Source organism: Sapajus apella, unplaced genomic scaffold (assembly GCF_009761245.1).
Source record: "Sapajus apella isolate SASKATOON/1434 unplaced genomic scaffold, GSC_monkey_1.0 scaffold4, whole genome shotgun sequence".
NCBI classification, from domain to species: Eukaryota; Metazoa; Chordata; class Mammalia; order Primates; family Cebidae; genus Sapajus; species Sapajus apella.
In genome coordinates this window covers 20781368-20794228 of record NW_022436944.1, presented here as the reverse complement: position 1 = coordinate 20794228, position 12861 = coordinate 20781368, and the positions used below count along the sequence as shown (strand labels likewise).

At 35.5% G+C, this 12861-nt stretch overlaps 1 long non-coding RNA gene across 1 annotated transcript in view; it reads right to left on the bottom strand.

Moving 5' to 3' along the window:
* Positions 1–8310: 8310 nt before the first annotated feature.
* The window catches only part of LOC116540469, a 50020-nt gene continuing 45469 nt past the window's right edge, over positions 8311–12861 (bottom strand). Inside the window, exon 3 of the long non-coding RNA XR_004264455.1 lies at positions 8311–8394. This is a non-coding gene — a long non-coding RNA (uncharacterized LOC116540469). The remainder of the gene's footprint in view (positions 8395–12861) is intronic.

Below are 12861 nucleotides of genomic sequence, written 5' to 3'. Positions count from 1 at the left end.
CAAGAATACACAATACTTAACATGTGTGCTCCTAACAATAGAGCATCAAACTGTCTGAGGGAAAAACTTATAAAACTGTATGGGAAAGATAAATCCACTACTACAGTTAGAGAGTTCAACAGGCTTTAATCAGAAATGAACAGATACAGCAGGCAGAAAATTAATAAGGGTAGAGTTGAACTCAACAACACCATTAATCAACTGGATATTATTGACATTGATAAACTACTCAATTCAGTAACAACAGAATACACATTTTCCTCAAGCACACATGGAATATTCATCAAGACAGACCATATTTTGGGCAATAAAACACATCATAACATATTGAAAAACATAGAAATAATACAATGTCTAATCTCAGACCGCAGTAGAATTACACTGGAAATCAATAACAGAAAGATAACTGGAAAGTTTCAAAAGCTGCAAAGACTAAGTAACACAGGACTCTAACAAGAAATTTCAAAAAGAATTTTTAAATATTTTGAGCTAACTGAAAATGAAAACAACTTATCAATTTTGGAGGATGGAGCAAAACCAGTGCTAAGAGAAAAAATTATAGCATTGGATGAACATATTAGGAAAAAACAATAATCTAAATGTCAATAATCTAAGTTTCAACCTTAGGAAACTAGAAAAAGAAGAGCAAACTAAAACCAAAGTAAGTAGAAGGGAAAAAAAAAAAGAATTAAATCAGAAATCAATAAATTTGAAATCAGAAAATCAGTAGGGAAAAATTAACAAAACCAAAAACTTGTTCTTTGAAAAGAACAATATAATTAATTAACTTCTAGCCAGGCTAGCTGAAAACAAAGAGAGAGAGAACACAATTATTAAAATCAGTAATGAAAGAGGGGCAATATTATAGATCCCACGGACACTAAACAGATAATCAAGAAATACTAAGAACAAGTCTATCTCTACAAATTTGATAACACAGATGAAACAGACCAATTCTTGAAAGATAAAATCTGCCAAAACTCACATAAGAAGAAATATCCAATCTGAATAAAATTATATCTATTAAAGGATTTGAATCAATAATTAAAACCTTTTAAAACACAAAGCACCAGGCCTACATGGATTCACTTGTAAATTCTACCAAACATTTAAGGAAGAAATTTACCAGTTCTCTGGAGTCTCTTTCAGAAGATAAGAATAGAGGGAAAGCTGGGTGCTGTAGCTCAAGCCTATAATCCCAGAACTTTGGAAGGCTGAGGAGGGCAGATCACTTGACATCATGAGTTTGAGACCAAGCTAGCCAACATAGTGACACGCCATGTTTACTAAAAATATAAAAAATTAGCTGAGTGGGATGGCTCATGCCCATGGGAGGGGAGTGGTAGTGGAGGGTGCAGTGAGCTAAGATTGTACCACTGACTCTGGCCTGGGCATCAGAGCAATCCCATTACTGGGTATGTACCCAAAGGATTGTAAATCATTCTATTATAAAGACACATGCACATGTATGTTCATAGCGGCACTGTTTACAATAGCAAAGACCCGGAACCAAACCCAAATGCCCATCAATGATAGACTGGACAAGGAAAATGTGGCACATATACACCATGGAATACTATGCAGCCATAAGAAATGATGAGTTTGTGTCCTTTGTAGGGACATGGATGAATCTGGAAACCATCATTCTCAGCAAACTGACGCAAGAACAGAAAATCAAACACCGCATGTTCTCACTCATAGGCAGGTGTTGAACAAGGAGAACACATGGATACAAGGAGGGGAGCATCACACACTGGGGTCTGTTGGGGATGGCAAGGGAGCAACAGCTGGGGGGGTGGTGGGGAGGTTGGGGAGAGGTAACATGGGGAGAAATGCCAGATGTAGTTGACGGGGTGATGGAGGCAGCAAACTACATTGCCATGTGTGTACCTATGCAACAATCCTGCATGATCTGCACATGTACCCCAGAACCTAAAATACAATTTAGAAAAGAAAGAGAGATGGGGAATTCTTTCTAACTTTCTCATTCTGTAGGGATAGCAATTACCTTAATATGAAAAAACAGTCAAAGGTATTATAAGAAAAGAAAATCACCAATATCTGTTTGAACAAAGATGCAAAAATCCCCAACAAATATTAGCAAATCAAATCCCACAATGTGTTTTATAATTATGTACCACAGTGTTAAATAATTATGCACCACAACAAAGATGGATGTATACCAGTTATGCAAGGCTGGTCTAACATTTGAAATCAATTAATGAAATCCATTACATAAACAGACTAAAGAAGAAAAATTGCATAATTGTATCAATAGATGCAGAAAACTCATTTGACAAAATCCAACATCCATTCATGATTTAAAAAAACTCTTAATAAATTATTTCTAATTTATTATTATTTAAAAATATAAGTTTATTTTAACCTTCCTGAAAAAATACATTTTTGCTTTCATTCCTTTTAAGCTGTGACCATTCACAAAATCACCAGAACATCCTAATCTAATTTAATCAGGTTATTTATAGTTAAAGACAGCAGACTACACTAATGGCAACTATACTTTGAAAAAGACAATTATTTTCACTGGTAGTGGACAAATCTATTTTGACTACACTTTTTGTCAGCTGATTAATCATATTTTAAGAATTATTTTAAAATATAATTTCCACAAAATTAAGCTAAACATTTGATTTATAGCTAAACTTTCAATACAAAATAAATGTGCCAATTCATTGATAATAAGTATTTGCTTGTGGTGCATGGAGGATGCTTAAATAGGTGTTGTAATTTCATGGTCACGAGATTTAAGTAAACAATATACAAAAGTATTATGTGCATTTGCTGTAAAAATGAAACCTAACAAAGTACTTAAATTGTAAAATGAGATGCTTCTGTGGCTTCTTTTCTTTCTCTCAGACACATGACATGTAAACTTGTTTCTTCCAAAATATTCAATTAAAGCAAAAAACATCATTTACTTAATTAGAACCAGTCATGCCATTACTATCTTTAAAAAGTCCTAGAATATTGTCATTGTGGATACTGAATCAAAATAGAACAAAATACAAATACTTCCAGAATGTTAATATCAAAATAATGTCCTTCGCAGTATTCATTATGACATATTTTATTTATTCTATTAAATTTTCATTACCTTAAAATATTTAAAAACTGCCTTACTCTAATTTCCAGAATCTATATGGAACTTAAATTAAAAAGCAAAAAACAAATAACCCCACTTAAAAATAGACAAAGGAAGTGAATAGAAACCTCTCAAAAGAAGACATAAAAGTAGTCAGCAAATATATTTTTAAAAATGCTAAGCTTCACTAATCATCGGAGAAATGCAAACTATAACCACAACGAAATACCATCTCACACCAGTAAAAATGGTTATTATTAAAAAGTCAAAAATCAAAAACAAACAAACAAACAAACAAAAAAAAAAAACAGATGCTGGCTAGGCTCCAGAGAAAAGGGATTGCTTATACACTGTTGGTGGGAATGTAAATTAGTTCAGCCACTATGGAAACCAGTTTGGAGATTTCTCAGAGAACTTAAAATAGACTTAACCATTTGACCTAGAAACGCTATCATTTGGTATTACTCAAAGAAAAATATATTATACCAAAAAAGACACATGCAATCATATGTTCATTGCCACACTATTCCACTATAGCAAAGACATGGAAGCAACCAAGGTGCCTATCAATGGTGGATTATATAAAGAAAACATAGTACATTTACACCACGGAATACTACACAGCCATCAAGAATGAAATAGTATTTTTGGTAGCAGCATGGATAGAGCTGGAGGTCATAGTACTAAGTCAATTAATGCAGAAACAGAAAATCAAATTCTATATGTTCTCACCTATATGTGGGAGCTAAACATTGAGCACACATGGACATAAACCCAGGAACAATAGATAGTGTGGGCTACCAGAGGAGGGAGGAAGGGAGGAAGGCATGGATTGAAAAACTACCTATTGAATACTATGTCATGACCTGAGTCCCATATACCCAAGTAACAAAACTGCAAATGTATCTCCTGTGTCTAAAACAAAAGTTGAATTAAACAACAACAACAACAAAAAAATCGCCTTTGGGAAAAGGCTTCAAGACCAGTTTACAAATCACTTTGAGAAAAGGCAGCTTTGTTACTAAGATAACAGTAGCCACCTATAATGTTTACTGTATATATGGAAATTGGTAATAAATGTAGCTATGTTGGTAAAATACACTTTAAGTTGAAAAATATTAGAGGTAAGATTTAAAAAGAAGGGATAATATGAACTTATCTAAGGCTATGTACCCTTACTGACTGCCTTGTTTGGGAATTTTTTTTTTAACACATAAATATCTTTATAGCTGTTTTTCATTGAATTTTAGTTTTATAATGTATATTTTAAACTCAATAGTAATTGCACTTTTACCCATCTCTAATACAATATTTCTTTTCTCTAAGAAGCAGAACAATTTCAGAATCATAACTTTCGGTGAAATCAATCAACTGATAAAAATGGCAGGTTCACACCGCTGTTCAGAGTACAGTGTTGATGAAGACAAGTTCACAGGTTTGATCCTTGAGTGGGCCCATTTACATTGCCACCGGCAGTCCCTCAGACCCAGGCCTGACATCCTGAAAATGGGAGCCATCAGTCATAAGGAGAAGCTTTGAAAAAGTATGGGTGAAGTAGAGCTAACTTATCCCCATTTCGGGAGAACAGCTCCAATACAAACCAGTTAAAAGTTATGCCATGGCATTTCTCTTGTAAATGAAAGAGGGAACGTGGCTGGGCTCAGTGGTTAAGCCTGTAATCCCAACCCTTTGGGAGAGTGAGGCAGGAGGATTGCTCGAGTCTGGGAGGTCAAAGCAGCAGTGAATCCTGATTGTGTCACTGCACTCCAGGCTGAGCAACAGAGCAAAATTCTCTCAAGAAAAAAAAAAAAATTAGAGGGAACTTTCTTCCAAATATAGTGATTGGTCCTGGTCAGAATATAAACCTGATCTTCAGAAATGTACTTTAAGATCAAGTATGTCAACAATTACTGAGCTAGTAATCAATTATTAGATTGATGTGGGGAGACAACAAAATAGTATATAAATTGATTTGTAATATATTCTTTGTTAACTTCCCATAAAGATTGGCTTCTGCTCAAAGAGAAAATGTAACTACTAGCTAAGAAATTATAGTAATAGATTGGCTAGAGTGAAAACCATCAAAACATTCTGTGTCAAAGTTTTATTTCACTCATTAGTGAGAGAACTAGCAAGATGACAAAGGTAGTTCTAAAGAGTATTTGAGAAATCGAAACTTTTAGTTTGTAGAGAAAAAAAGTGAAATAAAGTACCAAATTAGATACAAAGTTTGTAAAACTATTATAGGACAACAAAACCATCACTCCTTATCAGTTTTAAAGAACTATAAAAAATGTCCTTCATCGGTTCTGTAACAAAGCCATATTCTGTTAGAGAACATTAGAAACATCTCGGAAGTTTTTAGAGCTGCCAATAAAGTCTTACCTCTGATATTCTGATTTCGTTGGAAACAGGTGAGGTCTGAGTGGAAAGAGTTTTGAAACCTCCTCAGGTGACTTTTAGGTGCAAGCAAGTTTGAGAACCACTGGATTAGAGAGAGACATGGACTTTTACATGGGTTTTCAAAAATTTGCCCTAGCCTCTTGCTACTCAAAATGTGGCTCATGATTCAGGAGCATTGATAACACCTGAGACTCTTTAAAATTGAGTACCTGGGCCCCCACACCAGATGCACCGAATTAGAATCTACAATTTAAAAATATTGCCAGGTGATTCAGGAGCATATTAAACTTTGAGAGACACTTCTGCAAAATCATATTGAAATGACTGCAATCATCTTTTTGCCTCATTTCCAAGTTTTAGGAAACTTTTCCTAGGATAACACCAACATGAAACTTCCACCATACAAAAACATTTAAAATCTTTAAAATTGGCAAATATCATTAAAAAGACCTCAGGTAGCACTCTAAAGATAAGAATGTTTGTGATGAAGGGAGTCAGCTACAAGCTGGAAATTCTGCACTATATCAGACAGTGGTCCCACTTCCAGGGATTCTCAGCTAGCAGTGGAACCTGGGACAACCGGACTCAGAATATTTAAGATAAACAGATAGTTGCTTAAGGGATCCTAAAGTTAAGATTATGTTTTATGTAGCCATCAGTCACCTTTATTAAGAGCTGCTGAGGACTCGGGGCAGACAGGTTTCACAGGTATCAGTGCCTAATTAGGAAAAGGTACAAAATTTTCAGTGAAAGTGTTTTAAGCCGCTTACCCAGCATCAAGTTGTTAAAATTTTGAAGGTCAATGTGCAACTCCAGATTTAATTTTAACTCAATTTTGCAAAAGCCTGGAAGGAAATTAACTGCCTTTTGACTATTAAAATTGGGGGCATAGCAATCAGGCATCAGTACCTTCCGTATGGCGATTGACACTCATATTCTCTTTTCTTTAAATAACTCAGGAAGAGGAACATTTTCCAGAGACTGTTAAGTGATTCAAGGTACTTACACATAACCAATAGGGAAATGGATCAAGTAAAAGGGTCCTTCAAGTTGCCAACTCTTCAATTTTTCTTAGTAAGATTAATGTGACAAAAGTATGAACTTTCTGAGGAAAAATTATCTTTGTATGGTAGAAGATTTCCTGCTGTCGAACATGGTGCTAAGCTAAGCATTCATTCTACAATCATGCTTAATTCATTCATTTAATTAAAAATACTAATATTTATCGATGCTTTTTATAATGGCAGGCACTCTGGTAGCTACTGGACGTACAATATTAGTCACTGCTCTCATAGAGCTTACAGTCTAACAAGACAAATAGAAGACTAATAGCAACAACAACATGAACAATAACAATTAATTAAAAGTTACATGGCTGCATAGTATTCCATAGTGTATATGTGCCACACATGGATGAAACTGGAAACCATCATTCTCAGCAAACTGACACAAGAACAGAAAATCAAACACCGCACATTCTCACTCATAAGTGGGTGTTGAACAATGAGAACACACAGACACAGGGAGGGGAACATCACACACTCTGGCCTAGGGGGGTTGGGGAGGAATAGCAGAGGGTGGAGGGATTGGGGAGGGATAGCATTAGCAGAAATACCTAACGTAGATGATGGGGTGATGGATGCAGCAAACCACCACCATGGCACATGTATTCCTATGTAACAAACCTGCACAATCTGCACATGTACCCTAGAACTTTAAATATAACAAATAAATATATAAAGAAAGAAAGTTAGTTTATGAAAGTGCTGGGAAAGCAAAAAGAGCATGTCATGGTGGAGAATAATTGTAGCAGCAGGTGCTACTTCAATAGGGTATTCAGACCTTCTCCCATTCTAAGACACCGTGCCCTATCGTAGAGAAAAAACACAGCAACCTAACCCTCTCTCACAGCTCAGCTGAGACCCATTATTTCCTCTGAGAAACATCATTTTCAACCCTTCAAAACCAAAGCAACATTTACTCTTCTTTGTCTGATCCAACCCTGGAGATATGTTTCTAATTTTACAGATGCTGATTTAGTGTCATATCAGCAGATTTAGCGTCACCCCTGGAGGATAGGTCCTAAGCCAGAAATTTTAGTCAATAGGTTATAAATTCCACTCTCCTGGTATGCAAATAATTTCAAGCCTGCTATTTTAGCATTTCAGGATATTCTCCTATCCACACCAATTATTTTATAGAGGGCTTTCTCAACAGTTGTACTATTGACTTTCTGGGCCAGAAAAGTTTTTATTGGGGGTGGGGGCTCTCCTGAGCACTGCAGATATTCAACAGGATCTGTGACCTCTACCCACTAGATTCCAGTAGCACCTATCCCCTCCCCAAGTTATGACAACCAAAATGTCTTGACATTGCCAAATGTCCCCTGGGTTGGAGGTCAAAATATGCTCCCCCACCTCTATTGAGAACCATTGAATTCACACTTTCGCTACTCTGTTGCTAGGTAGAAATACTGATTTAATTAGAGATTTAAACTACTCAAGACAGGTTCTCTCTGAGTTTAAGGTTCTCACAGGGTTTATGACCTCATGATAATACTGAAAAAATAACTTGTTACTTATTAAAACTAAAACCTCATTAAAACAGCTAAATTTAAACATTGAAAATTAAAATGCATCAGAGCCCTGGGTCAAGTGTTTAAATAAGTACAGCTGAAGGTGCTTTAGTGTCACTTCTCCAGGACACATGCAGACACCAAGACAAATAAGCATCTCGGCCACTGGATTTCCCTCCGTTGCTGAAATCTCTGCCACTGCAACAAGAGAACACTTTGTGTAGCTCACCATTTGTCAGTGAGGAGGATTATTCTGCTATTCTTTTGATTTAATTTCCAGGTCTTTCACACTTCTGGTTCCAAACAGATGAAGCTGGAAGAAAAAAAAGAAAAGAAGTTGTAAGATGCGTACAGTTGAATGAAGCATAGAGATCACTGTCTGTTAGATGTGTAACTTCTCACATAAGGAAAGAAGTAGAGAAAGCTCCTGCCCAACCTTGCTTAAGAGTTTATTAAGTTAATTTGCATATAATGCTTAATTTAGTAATGAACAATCTTTTCACAAACTGTTCTGTTAGCATTTATCAATTTGCAATTTCTTCTTACTGCCGTAGTAAGAGCTTCAAAAACTTAGAATATTTTGACAAGATGTTAGATAATGGATTTACAGTAAAGAGTATGGTGAATATTTAAAATTATGTAATTCTCAGAGCAATTTTTTAGAAAGTAACTATTTTCTGTTTAAAAATATTTTGCCTGGGAGTATAAGATGGTATAACTATTTTTCAGAACTGTTTGGCTACCTCTTACAAAGCTAAATTGCATCTATCCTATGACCAAATAAAATGAAAACATATATCCCAAAAAGACTTGTACAAAAATATCCATGGCAGTCTTATTTGTAATCGCCTAAAACTAGAAACAACTCAAATGTCCATCATAAGGAGACAGATATACTATCATTTTGTATAAATAAAATGGAATACTTACCTTTCAATAAAAAGAAAAAAAAGCTACTGATGTATGCAGTGTGCTGTAATCATGTACATTGCAGGAATTATGGTGATAAAAGCAAAACAGTCATTTATATGAAACTCTTGACAGGCAAAACTAATGTATGATTATTGGAGTCAGAAAATAATTACATATAGATGAGAGTGGAGAATTCACTGCAATAAGACATACGAGAGTTATGTGGGGTCATGAAAATATTTCATATCTTATTTTTAAAGACAATTACATGAGTTTATATCATTGTCAAAACTCAAAATTGAACAACTAAAAATTATGTTTTATTGCATATAAATTATAAATTATAAAACAATATAAAATGTATTACCTATTTATATTATAAAATGTAAAAAGAATAGACAAAAATACTCATAATTTCATCACCTGAAAATTATTGTCAAGCTGTTTGATAATATCTATTTATTTTGATTATGTTTTGAGGTTTTCTGAACCTTTAAACATAGAATTATCCCAGGGTGCAGTCCCTGAATATCCTTTCTTTTTTATTTGTACTCACTCTTTTTGTGATCTTATCTTGTTCCATGGCTTTTAATATTATCTTTGTAGTAATGGTTCCGCAGCTCTTTTCTGCCTACTTGACACTCAGGTAAATGTCTAATCAATATCTCAAACTTCATCTAAAATGGGACCCGAAATTTTCCACCAAATCAACTCATCTTATAGTTTTTCCATTTCAGTGAAATAAACTGATTCTTCCAGTGGCACAAGCCTAAACCTCAAATTCATACTTACTCCTTCCTTTCTCGAATCCACGTATTCAGGAATCCAACCATTTTTCACTCCTTCAAATGCTACCACTCTATTTTGAGCCACCAGTAATTCCAGTCTGGAGTATTATGTGGCTAACTAGTTGTATTAGGTTGTTCTTTGCATTGCTATGAAGAAATATCTGAGACTGGGTAATTTATGAGGAAGAGAGTTTTAATTGACTCATGGTTCTGCAGGAAGCATGGCACCAGCATCTGCTTATCTCCTGGTGAAGCCCTCACAGAACAGGCACATCACATGGCAAGAGCAGGAACAAGGTTGGGAGAGGTGTCACACACTTTTAAACAACCAGATCTCGTGAGAACTCACTATCATGAGGAAAGCACCAAGCCATGAGGGATCCACCCCCATAATCCAAACGCCTCTCACAAGGCCCTGCCTCCAACATTGGGGATTACATTTCAACACAAGAATTGGGCAGGAGAGACACCCAAATCACTAGTCTCCCTGCTTCCACCCTTTCTCCTCTACAGTTTATTTTCCACACAGCATGCAAAATGAACCTATGAAAACATCAGTTAAATCAAGTTACTCCTCTGCTGAAAATCTTTTAATGGCCTCTGCCTCATTCAGAGTACAGTGACATGAAGACCTTATGAGATCTGCCCAACTCAACATCCTTCACTTACCTCTTCATTCTCATATACTTCTACTGTCATCCTCAATTCTCTTCAGCTACAGCCCATCTTCTTGTTCTTTGAAGATACCAGGTATGCATACACTTCAGTTTCTTTACATCTCCTACTACATCTGTCTGAAATATCTTCCCCAAGATGTCTGCATTTCTCACCACTTCATCTCCTTTAGGTCTCACTTAAATGCCATCTTATCTGTGAGGCTTCTTCTGGCCACTCTAGCTAAAATTGCAAACTTTCTCCACCCAACATCCCCAATGCCTAGAATGGCCATATTATTTATGCTTCAGTGTAAGTGACTTAGCAATGTTCTTTGGATTTCCATTATCAAATTCCCTACTTTCTCTTCATTTATAGAGTTGAACTCAAAAGGGAGTTAGGGAGGTACACAACAATTAAGGCAAAAGAATGTGCATTCTCTGTAAACAAATCTCAATGTGGGTTTTTCATTAAAAAAAATAAAATAAATGGCAGAAAAGGAGTTGACTAAAACAAAAAACAAACAAACAAACAAAAAACTGGCAAATCTGCACAGGCTAAGGGGCCTTAAAGTTTCTCTATCAAAGAAGCCTTGTTACTACCTATGTGTGAGGAAAATATAAAATATTGACTAAGTAGTTATTGCTTATCTATTAATTAGAAGTCAAAGAATTGGGTAATAGCATGAAAGAGACATTATGACAAGGTGGTGAGAGAAGGAGCAAAATCACTTAAACCATACCAGGCCCTGCCATCATTTCTTCTGTGTTCCAAAGTAGTATATCTCCAATTTGCATCACAGCACTTGCCCAACAGGGAACACTATTATTGCATCTAGAAAGATTAAGTATGGGAATGCCTAATTCTTCTAATTTAGTATTACTTCTAGTAGTAAAGACATTCAAAATTTATTCACAGAAAAATGGAAAACATAAAGGTAAATAAAGGCACACTAAAGTAAATAAAGGCATACAACAGAGAAACAAGAAAGTAATTTTGTAAAATGGAAAGCACAGTTTTGACAAAAAAAGAATTCTAATAACTCTTTTATGGCAATAAGTCTTTATTTTTTATACAGTATACCAGTGCGGGTAACCATCAGAGAATACACTGCTTTTTATAAATATACAGAACTGAAAAAAAAAAAAAAGAAAAACATTTCCGTGTGTTGCCTTTACTGTACATAGAAAACTAATGAACATCTTCAGGCACTAGGACTAGGAAATAAAATAAGCTATGAATCACTCAGCATTGTTATTACAAGCTATCTTTACCTGAAAGCAGAATTACAATCATTCCGACAGCACTGGGCAATTCTAAAATGTAGGTCTAGTGAAAAGTATGTACAACCAGCAAGCAAGCAAGGGACAGATGCCATGCCTGTTCTGAAAGGGCAGGCGGATTTGGAACCTGGCTCTGCAGATTTTTAGAATTGATATAGCCATTTTAACAGCTTAATATTGAGTTTCCTTCACTGTGTATGTTGGCAACCAGCAAAAGCGAGAATTTCTGTAACATGAGTGAAATAAGTCTAGGATTAAAAATGAGAACATTGTCCATATAACAGAATTGCTGCTTCACAACTGTTGCCCTGTTCTCAACTGTTGTCCTACAAAAACCACTCATCTGATGAGTTTTCTCTTATTGAATTGCATTCCACTACACATGACTAATCAATTAATTGTTGCTTAAATATTCATGAGTATATCCTGTGATGACTAATATTGAGTGTCAACTTGATTGGATTGAAGGATGCAAATTATTGATCCTGGATGTGTCTGTGAGGGTGTTGCCAAAGGAGATTAACATTTAAGTCAGTGGACTGGGAAAGGCAGAGCCACCCTTCAACTTGGTGGCATCTTCTAATCAGTTGTCATCATGGCTAAAATATAAAGCAGCAGAAAAATGTGAAAAGACAATACTGGCCTAGCCTCCCAGCCTACACATTTCTCCTTTGCTGGATGCTTCCTGCCCTCCAACATTGGACTCCAAGTTCTTCATTTTTGGGACTCAGACTAACTCTCTTTGTTCCTCAGCTTGCAGATGGCCTCTTGTGGGATGTTGTTATCATGTGAGTTAATACTTAATAAACTTTCTTTTATATATACATACACTATTTGTATATAGGATAACTAATAGGATATATATACAGAGACATATGTGTGTGTGTTTCTCTCTCTCTCTGTGTGTGTGTGTGTCTGTGTGTATCTCATTAGTTCTGTCCCTCTAGAGAACCCTGACTAATATACATTCTTTCTTCTCCATTTTCTGTGTTACATCTCTCTGTGTGTGCATGTTATGTTTATAAATGTTTGAAGTCCCACCATGTCTTATCTGCCCTAATACAATATCCCTCTTGCAATCTCATTTTGTCATTCTACTTGCTCCTCTTGCCAGTGTATCACCAAAATGAACTTTCTAAAGGG